Genomic DNA, 19,822 nt, shown 5'->3' on the forward strand with positions numbered 1-19,822 from the left:
GATTACACGCACACACACACATACACACAATAGCAAAGCGCACGGCAGATTAGGATGTCATTGTGGTTTTGACCCCTGTTTTTTGACCCTGCATTACTCTGAGAAATCCAAGCTGAAAAGTTCTTTATTTTTGTTCTTCCGGCGCTCTCCGCACCCCCCCCCCCCACACTCCACTCCCATTAACCCTAGCCAGAGGACATCCTCCAGTTGATGGAACCATTCCAGCTGCCTTTGACACGGAATTTGCTCTCCAACCAACTGCTATTAGCTGGTTTTGTAACAAATCAAAGTGAAAATGCCATCTATCTTTGAGTCTATTGCACTGCTGTGACCTCATCTGATTGTGAGGAAAAACACATTTCTAAGAGTTCTAGGCTTATTCCAAAAAATAAAAAATGTTATATTGCATCAGGGGAGAAATGTTTAAAAAAAAAAAAAAAATGTCGGTGGTTTAGTGGTGTTTTTTTTTGTGTCTGTTTGTGTTTGAGAACATCATACATTTTAAAATCGAGGATTGTGAGTTCTCAGAAGCACTGTGACAAATACTTAATTGATTGAAAATAATTTTTGACCTCATACACTACCTGGTTTGTGTACTTAAATGTCACTTTCCACCAAGTGCTGTTGAACCAAGGCTCACTTCTGTTAAAATTGCACAAGAAATAATGTCGTCCGCTTTGTGAAATAAATATTTCGAAGCCATATAATAGGAGTCCTTTGTTCTGGAAGTATATTTTAACAGACACTATAAATATCATGACCCTAATATTTTTGGTCTGATTGTTGACTTCAATTACAGCGTGAACGTTTTAAAGGAGAAAATCAGTGCCCTTTCTTCTGCTTCCCGGCCATATTGCGCTTGACACATAACAGAGGAAGTGCATGATATCTTGTTACTGTCAAATACTTTCTACCTCATAAAAACGGAAATGAGAGAGTTGTAATTTCAAGAATTTGGAGATTCTTTTTTGTGGCATGTTTGCTTTATTGGGTAGTATACACTATAGTGTGACAGAATAGGATAGACAGAAAGGGTGTGAAATGCAACATTGGCCAGCTGCCAGACTCATAATGTTGTGAGAACATGGTACTCGCTTTGATCCGTTATTCCATAGAGCACGCACTATTTCATTTTTCACCAAGAAGCAGTGTGTTAGATTTATGAGTAATTACATGTAACAGAATATGGCCTTGCCTTGTTGTAGTATAAAATAAAGTGTACGGTGAATATGCCACTGAGTGGTATTTGGTGTATAGTAGAGTTGTCGTGATTTGACTGCGAGTCTTTGAAGAAGGAAGTCGTTCCGTGTGACATTTACTCCCCATAGTAAAAACCCTCCTATCCACTCTCCTCTGTGAAACTGATCCCACTGGTCGTTTCCTCTATTGGCCTTAACTATTTCCTCTTCCTGTCTGGGAGTAGGCTCTGGGGAGCCGTGCTGTGGCGTAGAGGAGCTCCCAGCTGATTGGAGGAGACAAGCTCTCTTTACAGCTTTCTCTTTAAGGCCTTTACACACCCTGGGGCAAAAAATTTTGTGCGATTAATCCACACATCAATATATTTATTTTTATAGTTATATTTCTCATAAGTACTTTCATACAGAATGTTATGTGGCAAAAAAGCAGCTTTTTTGGGGGGGGGAAAGGTGGATTTTTCTGAGCTTTTGTACGGTGAATAAAGCCATCAGCCAATCACCTTGTGCAGACCCAACATATTCAAAATGTACATCATAGTGTACAACAACATTGAGGCTCATTAGTATGGAACTGGACGGCAAACTTTCTTATTCCTTTCAACTTGGACAAAGGAAGAGCGTACAAGATCCTCTCATTCTGTTCTTACCTCTGACAATACAAGCCCTTGACATATACATGTAACTTTACCTAAAATAAAAAAGTATTTCACTAAAAGGAAACTAAATCAAAGAGCATACGGTAGCTTAGGCTATACAACAATTTACCCTAGACAGTCTGCCAGACGCTGCTCTGTGTCAATACGATCACAGTAGTTGGTCTTCTGCCTGTGCCAATTTATTCTAAGCATTTTTTTTAAAAGTGCTGCAGGTGTCACAAATTCACATTGCTGCCAGTTTGAATAGTTAGATTTTTTATTTTTTGTCATGTCCCCGGTGTGTAAAGGCTTTTAAGTTGGCAGTTCAAGCTTTAGATATGATTCAACTTTTATTTTGAAAAGACAGTAGCTGCTGTTTTTGCTATGAAAGCAGAGCGTAATATGCTACAATGTATATTGTGTATATTATAAGCAGTCTGCATGTTTCTACATCAAGTCTTTTTCATAAAGGAAAGTTATTTTGACAAAACAATATATCCAAACGCTCCATTTAGTGGCTGTTAATTAGCAATTCAAAGACTTCTTGTCAAAGTTTACTTCAAAGGTCCTTCATGATGTGATACAGTTCAAAGCTCCAGAAATGCTACTAAATTGACCTTGTGAAAGACTGTTTTGTAAACTCCTGTTTCCAAAGTCAAGAAATTTTGAATGTAAAAATATGTTTTTCTTTCAAGAAAAAACCCTATATAAACCTTAGCTGCTCACATACTGGCACATCACCTGGCTCCTTTAGCTTAAAGTACTTCCAGGGTGTCATTTCCTATTTCCTGTCTGTCACCCCCTCGGCCGTCCACCGGCTGAATCAGCAGGCCCTTTGTCCCCACCCTCCACCAGCCCCATCTTTTAATCACACCAGGTTAATTAAAAGGCCGTAGAGCCTTTCTGTGGCCTGCACCCCTGGCATTATTACCCCCTCCCTGTATACTTGCTCTGCTGCCTCGATCACTGTGACTGCCCCTCAATGCACACACACACACACACACACACACACACACACACACACACACACACACACACACACACACACACACACACACACACACACACACACACACACACTCTCTCTCTCTCTCACCTGGAAATGGGAACTCACCTTTGCGACGAGGTGACAGGATGGGGGAAGTAGTGAGGACAAGATGGAGGAAATGAGATGCAGGAAGGAGTGTGTGTGAAGAGAGAGTGAATAGGATGAGGTGAGAGTGGAGAGGAAGGTGTGTGTGTGTGTGTGTGTGTGTGTGTGTGTGTGTGTGTGTGTGTGTGTGTGTGTGTGTGTGTGTGTGTGTGTGTGTGTGTGTGTGTGTGTGTGTGTGGAGGGGGCTTAGCGTGTGGGTGGGTGGGGCGCCCAAAGTTCAATGTCATTAATTGGTTACCATTTGAATATTAAGTGAAGAACTCTGTTAATTAACAGGATAATAAAAGTGCTGCTGGCTGGAAGGGGGTGGGCAGAAAGAGGGAGGGAGCAAGGGATGGAGGGAGGATGGGCTGCAGAAATGGAGGGCATATGGTGAGAGAGAGGAGGAGATAGAGGGAGAGAGCGAGTGAGAGAGAGAGAGCGAGGCTGGTTGCTGGGTGATAAGAGGGAGAGAGAGACGTCCATGGGTAAAGGTCTGGCAGTGGTAATTTGCGGAGAGCCGCGTTAATTGTCATAACCTTTTAAATGGCAGAGTTTATCGGAGTCCTCTAAATGTCCCCGCGTATCGCCACGGCAACCCTGGGCCTGCTGCACTCTGATTGGCCACCGCTGACGAGCACTTAAGCTTGATGAGTTTTCATGAAAAAAAACTAAATGATAAAATTGAAAAAATATATATGCTGTATAAGTCAGCAAGGTTTAGTGTGTGTGAGTGTGAGTGTGTGTGTTTGAGAGAATGTTTTTAATTTAGTGTGTTTTTTTACCTTCGGATTGACTGACACTCGCTAATTGCTCGACTAGATTCCGCCACTGTTTTTTTTCTTCTTCTTCTTTTTTTTTTCTCCCTTTTTTGATTTATGTTTGTTTTTGTACAGCCCAGCTGCAATTCAAATGCAAATGAACGAGAACGGGAGAGGTGTTTTTGGAACGGTTAGGACAATCATAATGGCTCAGAAAAAAAGGAGGCCGGTAGTTAGCGGCACTGCACCCTAGGGGCCTAATTTAGCTGCCATTTGTTAGGAAATGCCGCTACATTTGTTCCTGGATACCGACTTCACAGACACAGAGAGAGAAAGAAAACACACACACATAAAAAAAAAAAAAATTGTCAAAGTCAAGCTCGCCAACACAACGCTATTGTTCCTCCGTGCTTTAGCAAAAGTCATGTGGGTGTTCACCAGTTTGGGTGGATGTCCTTTTTAACTGTGAGCCAAAGCAATTGAAGTGAATAAGCGGACGGGGGCTGGTGGCGACGGGGACTTGAGAAGAGTGTGTGAAGTGAAGATGGTACAAAGACCGGCTCTTATTTGATTAGCCTGTGTAGAGGAATGAGAACGAAAGCCTGGCAACGGCATCCGCAGCTAACACTGTCAGCTACATCTGACATCATCCCTAAGGGACGGCCTGCACACATACCACAGTGTGTTTGTCTCTGCATGTGCAGTTCTCTCTGTGTCTGCATGTGATTCGTGTGTATTTCTGTTTATGTTGGCATATCCTTGCTTGTGGCTGGTTGTGTGTGTGTGTGTGTGTGTGTGTGTGTGTGGCTGTGTGTCTATGTGTGTGTCCTGTGTCGGAGCTCTGGTCCTCTCTTGTACTCTCTTTGTGCTAAAGGTCAGGGGGATTGCTGAGATAGAATCCAATCTGAAGGACACGGCACTAGAACAGGTCCTGGTACAAATGGACCTATTAAGATAGGCTGGACACACACATATACACACACACTTAAAGGAATATCTAGGCATACACACACACACAGGCTCCCTTGCATACACATACGCACATATAGCAGCTGTTTCAATGCTAATGGACACCTTTTCCCGTGATGATAATAATAGACCGTACCCTGGAATAAATGGCCATGATTTACATGGCGTGTAACCAACACACTTTTAAGAGGCAGTTTCCGGAGACGTAAGTAGGTCTGCCCTATAATATATTTACAGCATATCTGACATAATCAGAATGTAGCCGCAATGTTTTCCAAATACTCCGAAATGGATCAAAAGATGTAAGTGTCAAGAAAACATGAAAGACAAGCACATCATAACCAAATGTTGATTTGTCACATTTTTCAGAACACGGCGTAGCTCGCTCTCACTGCTGATTGTTGCCTTAATTATGGTTCAGTCAGTCTGATTGGTGTGAGCGTGTGTGCGTATCTGCAAGTCTGAACCGACGCGTGTGTGAACGCGGGGTGTTGAATATGGATGTGCGCCCCCCTCTTCCCCCAAGCACCACCACCACCGCCTCTCCTTGATGCATAGCAGCTTTTTGTACATGTCTGTAAGTGTTTCTACTTTAAGCTTGGTCGTTTTTTAGCAGCTCGGCCAAATGAAAACTTAAATGCACCCTTCAACAGCAATTAGCGGGAGTGAGCAGGACATATACATACAAAGACAGAAATTAAGACATTCAGTCACAGCAGGAAACACTTCCTCATTTCTTCTCCTGTCTGACCCTCCCATCACTTGACCTTGTCTTTTCCCAGTCTTTGCCCAATATACCCCGGTGGGTTTGTGTAAGAAAGAGAGTGTGTGTGTGTGTGTGTGTGTGTGTGTGTGTGTGTGTGTGTGTGTGATCTTCTCAGGGTCTTACCCAATGCGCATCAGAGATTTAAAGTCCTTGGGGTGATGTGACAGAGGATGGTGGTCAAATGCACTGGGTTTCATGCTGTGTGTGTGTGTGTGTGTGTGTGTGTGTGTGTGTGTGTGTGTGTGTGTGTGTGTGTGTGTGTGTGTGTGTGTGTGTGTGTGTGTGTGTGTGTGTGTGTGTGTGTGTGTGTGTGTGTGTGTGGTTAGGCAGTGTGTTTAGGGGGGGGGGGGGGGTTATGGGCTTCTCTCCTAAAGACACGCAATTAAGCTTAATTTTTAATGAATATTAATGGCATTAGCGTCAGATTTTGTGAAGATGTGCATCTGCCAAGGTGCAGGGGAAAAAGGGAGGGGGGTGACTAATTCATTTGGTAGTCATGAGGAGAACGGCTGGAGACAGGGAGGGATGGGAGGGTGGAGAAAGGGATGGAGATGGAGAAGGGGAGGTGGGATGGTAAGGGAAGAGGAAGAGTGATGTATTAAAAAAGAGAGATGGGGAAGGAGTGTGAGAGATGTGATGAGAGGTGTGGAGGAATCAAGAGATTAATGAGTAGAGCGGATGGACAGAGAGGAAAGGAGGAGATAGACTGAGAGGAAGGAGTGGATGTTGAGGGAAGGTAGGAGAAAAAAATGAAAATACAAAAGGTAAGAAAAGCACAGCCAACAAAGAAAAGAACAGAGGATGTGAGACAGTTGACCCCCTACAATAAAGTGAGGACTAGTGTGACGAAAACACCCACATTTGCACACAAAGTTTATAAAAGCAATATAGCCCACAGCAGACAAGGGAGGTGGAAAAAAGGATTTAAAAGCAAGCAAGTTATATTCCCAAAAAACTCTGAAGTATAGTTTGAACTAACCCACCTCTTTTTTTTTTTTGCTGTAAAATAAAATAAAATAAAATAAAAAGGAGATCGAGACAGATGTCAGCCCAAATCTGCTTAACGTGGCTGTGATTTCTCTGCTCCCTCCCCGCTGCTTTCTGTGGTGTCAAGTGGTGGCATCAAATGTGCCCGCTCGCTGTCACGACAGTTTCCTTGCTTGTTTTTTTTCTTTTCCAAGGCAATCAAACTCATACAAGCAAAGAGGAGGCAACATTTCACCTTGCTCCCTGCTTGACTATAGAGGTAGAGAGTGTGCGGTGCAACCAACCAAAAAAGGCTCAGTACGGCGTTTTTTAAATTAGTCGTGAGCCAAAAAAGAAAGGGAGTGTCAAATTGGTTGAATGTCATGTTTTGGAATTAACTGTTTGGTGCCGCGTTGTGGCCTCGATTTTCCTTTCACTAGAGGAATAAAATGAATGCTCTAGGAGGGATTGTTCCATAGCACAACTTGACCTTTGACCTCTTCGTTTTCTCTTTCTAGCATCATAATGTATCAGTATAAAAGACTACACTAAAACCTGGCCTGACTACTTTGTAAATATAATATTCCAGACAATCGTCAGCGCACAACGTTTCTGCTTTCCGAAACGTTTCTCACTTACCGACCGACTCCCGTTCCTGAGTGGCTGGGATTAACACGGTGCTGCGATATTGATTTGCGTCCGCATAAAGCCTCTCCGGCTTCTATATATTACACCACATTCAGCAGTCATCTATTCAATCAAATCTAATATTACACTGCCTCTCCACACAGCTGTCTAATAGCATTTAACTCACAGTTTGATTCCTGCATTCCCCCATGTACTTCAAACGCCTGCCTTCAATATCCTTCATTCGTTTCCACTATGCCAAGAAGAAGTCTTTTGAAAAGCACGGAGGATGAATGAGCGTGTCTCTGTGTGTGCGCGCATTTGTGTGTGTGTGTGTGTGTGTGTGTGTGTGTGTGTGTGTGTGTGTGTGTGTGTGTGTGTGTGTGTGTGTGTGTGTGTGTGTGTGTGTGTGTGTGTGTGTGTGTGTGTGTGTGTGTGTGTGTGAAGACAGGATTAGCTGTGGCCTAAGGCTTAAGGTATGGAGTGTATTTTAGAAGCTTCTAAATTAGCTGGGAAATGGGATTTTGAGACAATGGGCTGGAAAAAAAACCTCAAATGAAAGGATGCACTCGCAGCACTCCTTCATTTGCCTCTGATGTTCTCCCGCGCTCGCTTTTCCCAGTCTTTTTTTTTTTTTTTCACGCTGTAGTTTTCTCTCTCTTCATCTCTCCCCTCCTTCACTCTCTCTCCCCCTCCCCTTTCTCCTTCTCCATGTCTTTTACATCTCACCTTCTGTATTCTCTGCCAGCAATTGCCCTCCCTCCTCCCGGTCTCTGTTCCTATCTCCCTCACCCTCTCTGTCCATATTACAGTTGACAGTGATGATGTAAGAACGTGAGTGTAAACAGTAGTATGAGGCTAACCTCACTTTGACCCACTTAAAACGGAAATCCCCTCGAGTACACACAGACACACACACACACACACACACACACACACACACACACACACACACACACACACACACACACACACACTACAGACTCATATGCCTGAGTAAATATTGGACTTGGGTCAGCAGCCACTCTTCTCATTTCACTGTGTGAGCAACTGTCTGTCCATGTGTGCATTTTCTTCCTTCTGAACTGAGCCGTGCACGCGCACAAACTTGTCCACCTATCAGAAAGCCACCGCGCACCTCCTCGCCTCCATTTCTCGCCCCCCTCCTCCCACCCCTCTTCCCTTTTTTTTTCGGGCCTTTATTTACCTGTGGAGGTGTATTTGTGTCGAAGTCTGGTTCGGCTTCAAACGATGCACTTCCAACCATGTAATAAAAGCCTGACGTTTGGCGTGCGTCCAGGCTCACATTGATAAACACGGGGGGAGGGGGGAGCGGTTGCATTTTAAACGCTGGGCTTGCCCTGAAGAGGAAAACGAGCATGGCTTTGTTTTCAAAATAGCACCTCCGTTCTTCGCTGAGATCCTGTTGTTAAGAGTCTCTGCACCAACCCTCTTCTGGGATGATATGTGATCCAGTGATTGAACCACATCTGGGTGAACAGGGTTTCCCTCTGGCTTTTAGATGTGGTCAGGGAGATGTTGCGGGTTTTGGGGTTTGGGGTTATTATTGCAAGATTATGTTCAGACGTTCATCTGTTTGGCTGACCATTTCCGCTGTGATTATTATTTGAATAAATCGGAAAATGTAGTAGAATAAGCTTTATTTATTCAGAAAGTATAATGGAAAACAAGAGGAACCTGAAAATAAGTCAGATATATGCAACAATAAAACTAGAGCAATATGTATATATTTAAAAAACAAAAATGATCTATATATCTTTTTTATATATTATAAAATGTTGATTGAATTGAATTGAATTTGGGCCAAAAATCAGTTTATACTTAATAAAAAATAAAAGTAGTGACTGTATTGCACTAGTACATTTTTTTACTCAAGAACGTCATCTCAAATCTCTGTTGTGATCCATGTGTCAACCAAAAACAGGACAAACTGTAGAAGCAGGACAATTTAAAATGATGCTGACATGCCTTTATTCTCCAACTATGAGCTGAGAAAACTAAAATCACGATAATAGTTTACCCCAAATTAATTTAGGTCCCAGTGAACAAGAATGATCCATCTTGTAAATATGAGACGGATAAAGGCTTCATGGAGAACTGCAAAAGGTGGCATGACTCTACAGTAAATCATGGCACCAACAATGCAAGAGTTAAGAGTTAAGAGTTCGCTTCATGCTAAGAATGTATTTTCAGGAAGTGTCCACTAAATACCTACATTTATAGAATAATTGACAGGAAACATTAGGATATTTAATATTTTCTATATTTTTAGTTTTAGCAGTTCAGTAATTTAATTGGCTTATAATTGAAATGCGGATTTAAAGGGACTACTCTAGGGCATTTAAGGTCATTAAATTAACTGTTTATTAATGATTGATATATGAATACATTAACTTTAAGTCTCAGTGTGTGAACGGCTGCTAATGCAGCATGCAAATGTGTGTACAGCAACGTTAAAGGTAATGTAAAGAGTGTATATGAAACCTTACATCAGATTTCATAAAGCATGTTCAAAAGTGCCAAATTGGTATCGTTCTCCCTGGAAGCACAAATTACGACACATTTAATGCTCTGATAACAGATCCATTTCACATGATACATCACTTGCTGTGAAGGATAATCTTCAGCTATAAAAATTATATCACCTAGCTGACAGGGATATTGCCCACCTACTACAGTATAATCACACAACAGATAAGAAATCAAACTGTGGGGAAAAACGGATTTTGAAAAGTAAAAACTTGAACACAAGTGTGTGTGCGTGTGTGTGTGTGTGCGTGTGCGTGTATAAGATAAATTTGTGTCTGTTCGTGTACGTACAGTATGTTGCGTCTGGTTGTGTGTTTAAGCCCTCGCATGTGATCTCTCGCCTCGTCTCACCGATCAGTTATCACTAATCCTTCCACACAGAGCTCCTTAACAAGTTGCCATTGTGCTGCCGACGCTTAACATGATGGAGGAACGACCTCCGTGGTGAATGAAAAGAAGAGGGAGAGCGAGGGAGGTAGAGATACAGAGGGAGGGGTGAGGGAGAGGGCAACACCTCCGACAATGGGGAGAAAATTGGTTTACACTAGATAGGCTTGTGATTACAGAGGGAAAGAAAATGACTTAAATTGAACAATAGGACTGAGTGTGTGTGTATTGGTGTTTGTCTGTGTGCGTGTAAGTGTGTGTGTGTGTTTTTCAAGGATTAGTTGGTTAGGCCGGGATTTGGTTGAAATGATTTGGATGGTAAGGGGTGCAGATGCGTTTGTGTTTGGATGTTTTTCAGTCTTCATCATAAAGGAGGAGTGTTTTCAATACTGTGACATCACAAGTGTTGAGCAGGAAGTGAGTAATGATTTCAACCCCAAGGAAGAATAAAAATAGCAATTTTTCTTCATGCACATATACATAAATGTAGCCTTTTTAGGAAGAATCTTTCAAATTTGTATATCAAAGACTTATAGCAAATATGACCTGGAGTCAGTTAAACCATGAGCCTATTATTCTCATCATTTTCATAGACAGAGGACACTTCAATGACAATGTTTTGAAACTACCTAGAGCACTTTTAACTGCATTTTATGGTGTAATTGTCTTTTTTCACAACTCATAACTGCCAAAACACTTGATATACAGTATTTATAATATCCTAATTTAGAATCCCCTTCAGAGCTTGAAAATATTGGCAATATACTGTCAAATAAATCCTTTTAATTTATTGATCATAGATGTAAATGACTCTCTGTGATTCTCTCTCTCTTTCTGTTTTTCCTGAAGGAGGCCCAGCAGGAGACGTACGTCACAAGGGGTCCGGCCCCAGGGAATTCTGGGAAGGCCAACAATGAGGATGGCGTCTCCCAAGACCGCCCGTCCAGTCTGCCGGTGAGTGACTGACAGCTCTGTCCACCAATGAGCGCAAAGTATCACAGAGTTACACATTAGGGTGACATTTATGTGTGAGACAAAGAGAGGGTCCTTTTGTTGTAGCAGACACACAAACACACCATCAAGCCTCCAGGAAACATTTCTTTGTGTCCTCCTCCACTGTGCTTTTCTGTCCAATCATATGCCTCCACTTACCCTGTGACACGCCTCTTTGTCCCATGCGAGACACGGATGAGACCGCTAATTTCAGAGTTTATGTCTGTGTTTTGACTGGCGTCCATGCCGGAGGCAAAAAGGCCATCAGCCAGTGGTCTAAGCATCATGCACCCACTCACACACACACGCCCACACATACAGAAAAAGCATATGCACGGACACAGAGTTTCTTGCTAATGCACGCAGTCACACATCCGAACCCACACGCATTTGGCATTTGGGGCGAGCTAAAAATCGTTAAGCAGGTTGACTGGAGGAGTAATTGAGAAGAAATGGTGAGGCCAGGCTGATCTATGAGGGGAGAGAGATATGTGGGCCACTCCAGTTTTTTGGCTCAGCTAATCGTTTTGGTTTTTTTTTTACTCTCTATCATTTCTCCCCTCACAGCACTTTCAAGAATAGAATAAATAGACATTTGCAAATGGTCGCAAATATTGGCACGGCTTGAGGTGTGTGCCGTTTAATTTACCAGAGACTTTGCAACTGCCTCAGGAGTAGAGGAATGAACTACAAGGGAGACTAATACTAAGTGCACAAACTCAATTAAGCCATACTATTTTTCATAGACTACTTTTAAAGTCTGTGTTCATTGGTCGTGTGACACACACTGACGGTTGACTCTGCTTTGATTCAAATCAGCGGCTGATTTATCTGTCAGTTTTTATAAGTGATTCCTTCTCCTCTTTCTCAAACACACACACAGTCACACACTCTTTTTTTAATCTCTTTCTCAGTTTTGTTCTCCATAACATACTAGTAGTATGTCCTCTGCTTTATCTTGCCATTTTTTCTCCCTTTTTTTCTTTTCGTTTTCATTCTCCCACACTCTTTACCCCCCTTCCCTTTTCCTCTCTGTCTTTCCCTCTAAAGTAGCATCATGAAAGCTTTTTTTTTTTACACCCTCGTGCTATAATGAGAAATGGCCTTGATGTATCAGTGTGTGAATCCGGAGCAAGAGAGCAAGCCGAGGCGAGGAGCCGGCGCAGTCGCGGGGGCCGATCTATTTGAACCACAGCCGATATCACCCCATATTCCCTCACCACTTTAATCCTGGCATTTTACCCCTTGGGTTCTCCGTGTGTTTTTTCGCATCCCATCCAAAGCGCATGGCTCGCCGAGATCCTAATCGGTGGCATCTTTTGATGAGAGAGAGAGACACAGAGAGGGAGAGATGGATAGATAGAAGAGGAGAGATAGAAGGGGAGAGAAATTGCTCGCCGTTTGCCAGGCTCTTCCAGCAAGCTGTCACTGCAGAGATGTAACCATTTTTTTCTTCTCCCCCTCTCTCTTTCTCACTCTCTCGCCGGCGTTTGATGTCAGATCTAAAGCTGCTGTCATCTTTTTTTTCCCCTTTCTCTCTGTCAGGAGGGAGGGGGCGCGGGTCGGCAGAGTGTCATGTTGTTGTTTTGGGACGAGTCGGCTGTGTGATGTGGCGGGATTTTTGAAGGGAGACCAAAGGGGAAAAAAGTGCTTTAGTGACTTATCACAAATGCAAGTTACAGTGCCCCATGGGTCTTTTAAAATGTAATGTATTGGATATACAGCAGGTCTTTTATTCCATATCATCGTACAGTATGTGTATCTTTAAGGCTGCTGTTAATATAAAATCACCATCAGTACTTTCCTGTTAGAAAATAACAAAGTAAAAAAGTATCTATCTACATTACTGTGTAGCTTTGGCTCATATTGTGTCCAACATTGAATTCTGTTGCTTAACTGTAACAGTGGTTCTCCATGTTAATGAATGATGAGTGAGTGTTTTCATTGTTTACCTCTTAGTTTTAACAGCTTGACGCCTCTTGTTGTCAGCAGTCACTTTAATGTTTTCCACCAGTTTTTTCCCATGTGTCATTGTAAACTGACCTGGCATTCACCACCTGACTTCCATTATAGTGTTAGCATTACCACTACAGTATTCCTCTCATAGTATTTTCAGCCTTGTCAGACTTTCTCTGTTCTAGCTGAGCCTGTTGGTCCAGTTCCACACAACAGTGAAGTCAGGAGCCAGAGCAAAGATCATCTATTGTGAAGATGAGCCACTCGATGGTGAAACTTTTGAGAAAAGTCGCCCGTCCGACCCATATATTTTATCCCCCTTGTAGTTGCACATCACCCAGTGAGAGTAACAAACATACATAAATGTAAATGTTAGCTAAAGGTAAAACCCACAGTTCTTTTTTGGTTTGTACTTCATCTACTTTAAATACAGTTTTAGCTAAATGTTTCATCCGTTCATATGTCCCTTGAGAAACATCAGGCATCGCCGTTTCAGTTGTGCAGAAAGTTGACAGAATGATGCTTCTTTTTGTCAAGTTGTCTTTTTTTAAATCACCTCCATTTCCCCACGGCAGTCATGGGAATTGCGGGTCAATAAAAGGGTCACATGTCATGTTGGTCACAGAGCTGGACAGGAAGACATGTTGACTGCTTCCTTGTTATTTCCTGCAGTGTGTGGCGGTGACATTTGAACAACATGAAAATAGAGGAAGAGTGGGAGCTCTGTGTTTCCCTCCTCTCTGTAGCGCCCTCACCCCTTTGCATCTTTTGCCTAGCATCACTAAGCAGAGCCAGTTCTTCCAGTGCCACGGTGAGCTGAGGATCCAGGGCTTTCATACCCACTGACCCTCCCCTCCGCCTCTCACAAACCCCCCCCCCCCCCCCCACCCCACCCCACCGCCTCCCCTGTTCCAGTCACTACATGTTCCCTGCTCTCGGTTGCTCCCCTGACAGCCTGCCAAGCTGCCGCACAGCCTCCCATCCTCTGGGACATGGGAGAGGATGGCCAGCCATGTGGAAAGACAGAGAGAGAGAGAAAGAGAGAGAGAGCTGGGGGGTGGGGGGCGCAGGAGGGTGAGGTGAGAAAGGGGGTTGGTGGTGAAGAGCGGGATGAGAAAGACAATGAGTAAGAGAGAGAGAGAGGGCGTGAAGCGGTGAAGTGAGACGTGGTTATCTTTTTGTCACTTGTTCAGGGTGAGGGATGTTGAATTCGGGCTATGGGGTTCCGCCAGCGACAAGTTTATTCACACTAGCGCACACACACATGCAGACACACATAGAGAGAAATATTTTGGTATGTCTTTCAGTGCTCATTTGCCCCTCCTTGACTTATTTCCTATCAAACAAAAAAGGGAAAAATCTGAAAACGCTATCTCCCTCCACTCGCTGCCTCTTCCCTCTCACTCCTGTCCACCTTGCCCTCCTCTGTTATTCCAAGTGTTAGGTCATGAATGATTGACAGGGCACAGCTGGAGAGGCCTGCTCCCCTCCCCTCGCTCGCTCTCTCTCACTACCACCACACTCTTTGCTCACAAACACACACGCTTCAAACACTTTGATACACATTTTATCCTCCGTGAGGCGTTTTCACGCAGCCAGTGTGTGTGTGTGTGTGTGTGTGTGTGTGCGTGTGTGTGTGTGTGTGTGTGTGTGTGTGTGTGTGTGTGTGTGTGTGTGCTCTATCAGAGCATGTCAGTCAGGCTGCCTATACAGTGTGTGCTCTCACTCTGGCTCTCCCCGCTGTTGTGTTTTATTTTAGAGTCCCCAGGCAGGCAGACAGGGCCAGCAGGCAGCGCAGAGTAATGTCATCCAGCAGGGTTAGTTTCAGCCTCCACATTAGTGCACACGGGGGAAGAGAGGAGAGGAGGAAAAGGAGGCAGAGGAAGTCAAGAAAGCAAAGAAATGCAAGGGAGATGAACAGGGGAAGGAACAGAGTGATGGGGGAGAGAGGGAAGGAGGTAAAGTATGAGGGAGGAAAAACTCTGAGGGGCTTGTGGAAAGACAAATACATCTCTTATTATTGATTTGGACATATGGTTTAAAATACACAAAGATTACATACTGTACATGCAAATCCTCCAGCATATATTTTAAGAGTCTGTTCAAATTACACTGACAAAATGCATGAGCCGTCACACAGAGTGCAATTTCCATGTAGGAATATGATTTCTGCTTATGCATTTGTATGCATACTTCAAATATTTATTTTTGCGGCATGTGGAGAGAGAAAAGGAGGGTATGTGGGGGGGGGAGAGAGGGAGAGAGGGAGACTCAGAGACGAGATGTTCCCTGGACCCTGCTGCCTATTCTTAGAACACACTGGCAGCACTGAAGGCCACAGCAGCTCCCTGCCACTGCTATGAACACATTGCGGCTCTGAGAATAGGACAGCTAATCTGAAGCCAGTTTCACACTCTGAGGAATAGGGGAATGCTCCTGGTCACGCCAGTCCTACACCCGTAGACCTATTCGCTCCAATATGAGTCAGAGTGATTGATCCATTGTCCCTTTATGTGTTGGTTAGACCCTATGTGCTCCACAGGATTCCATAATTTAGCGTATGATTTGAGATTTCTGTATTAAACTGGCACTATTTCTAACATTGGTACTCGCACACTCCTCAATTTTTCTACAGCACACACGCATAACAAATGTCTCCACCGCTGCCTCCCATTTCACCAAAGACCCAGATATCATGACACTGCAAGTCAGAGGACCCCGGCTTCATCTAAAATGCAGACGGGCCATTTTTCCGCTTGTATGCCAGCCTGTTTTCATTTGCTCCTCATGAATCATTTAGCGCGCACACACAGTTTCATGTACACGCATAGTTGTTTGATCCTCAAGAGCCCGGGAACACATGTTTTTGCCGGGGCCATACCATTTGTTCCCCAACGGCTTGAAAAGAAAGACGTCCATGGAGCGGGATTGATCTGCAGTTTAAATGTATCTGGGTGTTTCATCTGAACACATCTTCAGCATTGTTTCTAACCTACATTATTCACCTGGGATCAAACATGCATCCCTATTCGCAGTCTCTGTTGTTTTAATGAGGCAGTTTCTCAATATTTGAAGCTTGTTTTTAATATCTAAGCAGCTTAAATGTCTGCAATGCCTTGAGAGGAATAAGTCTTGGGATTCAGTTTGAACGTTGAACACACTTCAGACTGCAGCACTTCGAGTCCAGTTTGAAACGATGACCACCTGAAAAGATGCTACCCATTAGCTGTACGATCCAAGTGTGAACCTGTTGACAAGCATGTGCACTGCTGAAGTGTCCGTTAGCGGGACACTGAATCCCTACCAGCACTCCTCTGCAGCTGACACTACACTTTCCTCTCCCGTGGATGAGACACACACCAGAAGACAATTTCCCTATGGGGATCAATAAAGTATTTTCTTTTGCCTGAAGGCTTTTAGTTGGATCTTATGGCAAAATGTGATGGCTACACACTGTTCTGCCTACTGGGAACTATGCTGGCCAGTGTAGGTTGTTAAAGCAAACTGGTAACACAAGGTTGAGCAGCGGTGGTACAGGGAGGAGGGAGAAGCTCCGAAACTGCGGAAGAAGGAGGCCATGTTTATACCCATCCACCCCTGACAGGCTGGCTGACTGAAGCCCATCACAGCAGAGTGAAGAGACTGTGTGTGCATGTGTGCACTACTCTTACACACTTACCCACCCCTATGCTTACACGAGCGTTCACCCCCAGTGTGTGACAGGCTTTATGATTTGAGAGTGAGGGGGAAATGGAGAGGGATGAACTTGGTTAAGAAAACACCAGTCCGGTTCCACTGGCGCCTCTCCACCAGCCTCTCCTACAGAGGAGGGGAGACAGAGGGGGGAGATAAGAGACGGGGAGGAGGAGGAGGTGGAGGAGGAGGAGGAGAGGGAGTGATGACTGACCTTAGAAGGAGAGAAATGTTTCCCCTCTCCATCTTTTTTTTATCCTTTGCCCAACAGTTCTCCCTCTTTGGCTGGTGGCTTTTGTCAAAGCTTGTTTCTTCTAACAGATTACAAAAGAGGCCAGAGATGGAGAGGAAGCTCAGCGCAGCAAGCACAGCGCACACAGCACACACACACACACGCACACACACACACACGCACACACGCACACACACACACACACACACACACACACACACACACACACACACACACACACACACACTACTGATCTATATTTCAGTGACAAGCAGAACTCTGCATACAAATCTTGTTAAAAAAATGGATGATGTAAATGAAAAGTGAATGACTGTGTGCGTTGATAAGTGTGCATGTGTTGTATGTGTACATTTGTATGCATCTGTGGGTGTGTGTGTGCGTGTGTGTTTGTGTGTGTGTGTATGTGTGTTTCTATGTGTGGAGCAGCAGTCTGTATGTATTACTGTTTTTGTTTTTTGGGACACAAAACGTGCAATAACACCTTCCTCACTGCCCTCCCCGTTCCACCACGGGACAGTCAACAGTGTGACAGTGTGTGAAAACTGAGGCTGCTGTATGGTGATGTTGGATATACGTCAGTAACTGAACATGACACACATTTCTGCTTGTACTTTCGAAGCGTTACATCCGATGTTGGTGTTAAAATGTGCTATAGATCCTGGCTGGACGTCAGCTCAGTTCAATCTGTTTGATTTGCTTTTAATAAATCACTCTTTCTCATATTGATTCCAGAAAACCAAATAGATATCCTCAAGTGCATACTTGATAAATAGATTTCATTTTCAGCAACCATTAATGCCAGATATGCCCTTCTGGCACTAAGCCCTCTATTATAAATGGTGATTTTTCTGTTACAACATTAATATTTAAATGAACTGTTAAAATGGCTTCAAATGTTATGGAGCCAATCTGAAGATTGGAATAATCTATTTTTTATTCATTAGTAGTTTGGACGTGGGAATGTTCTTTTGTCAAATGATTTTTCAGCATATTAATCTAAAAGGATTTCTTGTCGTCGTTGGGTGATGTAGTATTTTAGGTTGAGTGACAGTTGCTGCAGTTGATAATGTTTTTTTTCTTCTCATTTTCACTCTTTTGAATGTAGCAGATAAATCGAGAGTTGCTGTAGAAGGAAAGAATAAGTAAAAGACTGCATCATTTCCCTCCTTCCTTTTCCCTCCCCATCTCCCTCCCACTTTCCTTCCCTCCTCCCTTCTTTAGCTCACCCCCCCCCCCCCCCCCCCTTTTCCATTTCACTCCCTCTTTCCTGAGCTTCATCCACTTCTAACCTTTCTGAGTTTATTTTTATGTCTGGTCTTGGATGCCTGGCCTCCCAGCAGGCTGGCTAGGCAGGGGAGGGAGGAAGGAAGGAGGCAGCAGCGGAACGCAGAGGAAGAAAAGTGAAGGCATTGAACGAGGGATGGAGGGGGAAGGAGCCATCGGAAAGGGAGTGTTCTGTCATCACCATGGCTCCCTCTGGCTGCTGGGAGGCTGAAATTACATCTGACTTTGAAGTTCGGGGCGCAACACAGCTAGTGTTGCTATAGTGACAGGAAGTGTGTGTGTGTATGTGTGCGTGTGTGTGTGTAAACTCCATGGGAGGTTTATTATGCATGATGCACACACTGTGACTAGTCCTGATGGCATTACAGTGCTGTTATTAATCTACTCTCATAATATACCTGTATTTTAAACACATCCACACACACATGCACACGTGAACATATCTGGGAATTCATGCTAAGATGCATTCACACACACACACACACACACACACACACACACACACACACACACACACACACACACACACACACACACACACACACACACACACAGGACCCATTTCACAGCTGGATTCAAACTTCACGTCGTGCCTTTTAAAGATTAAGATAAAGTTTTCCCTCTTATTATCTTTGAGAAGGTTTAGCTGGCTGCACACTGCGCTCACAGGCAAATGCAGAAGCAACTACGTGTGTAAAAATCACTCTCATATGCACACACACACACACACACACACACACACACACACACACACACACACACACACACACACACACACACACACACACATACTAAGTTGTTCAGATTGCAGATAGCTGTGTTTGGGTTGTTTGAGCTTCTAATATTCCACTGAGTCCTTGAATATTGATGGCCTTTGTTTCAAACTCTGAGATCGAGGAGAAGAGCATTTTCAAGGGTGGTAGACAGACAGATGGATGGATGGATGGATGGATGGATGGATGGATGGATGGATGGATGGATGGATGGATGGATGGATGGATGGATGGATGGATGGATGGATGGATAGATAGATAGATAGATAGATAGATAGATAGATAGATAGATAGATAGATAGATAGATAGATAGATAGATAGATAGATAGATAGATAGATAGATAGATAGATAGATAGATAGATAGATAGATAGATAGATAGATAAAACTATAATAAAACAGATGAAAAGATGAAGGGAGGGGGGAGAGGAAATGGAGAGGAGGGATGGAGCGATGGAGAGGTTGAAAATAATGTTCCATTAATGCAGAGCCAGGCTCTTGCTGAGGGCCCAGCGCCAATCTGCATCTCCCTACAGTCTGCCTGCTATACATTTTTCATGAACGCTGAGCGAGAATTAGCGACGGATCGCTGCTGCAAATCGCTTCTCCTTGGACAGGAGGCCGACGGAGAGAGGGGGGGGAGGGAAAGAAAGAGGGAGAAAGAAGGACGGGAGTAAAGGAGGGAGGGGACTGTGCAGAAATGAGGAGAGGTGAAATGGAGGAGAACAGAACGGGATGATTGGAAAGGATGTGAGGAAGAGTATAGGGGGAGAAAAGTGTAGAATAGTATTTCAAAGGTGTTATTATGACCAGTGTATACATCACCGAGTGCCATTGTCCAAATACAGTACAGTCTATAAAGTGATGGTGTAGTTCTGGCA

The sequence above is a fragment of the Anoplopoma fimbria genome, chromosome 15 (genome assembly GCF_027596085.1).
Source record: "Anoplopoma fimbria isolate UVic2021 breed Golden Eagle Sablefish chromosome 15, Afim_UVic_2022, whole genome shotgun sequence".
NCBI classification, from domain to species: Eukaryota; Metazoa; Chordata; class Actinopteri; order Perciformes; family Anoplopomatidae; genus Anoplopoma; species Anoplopoma fimbria.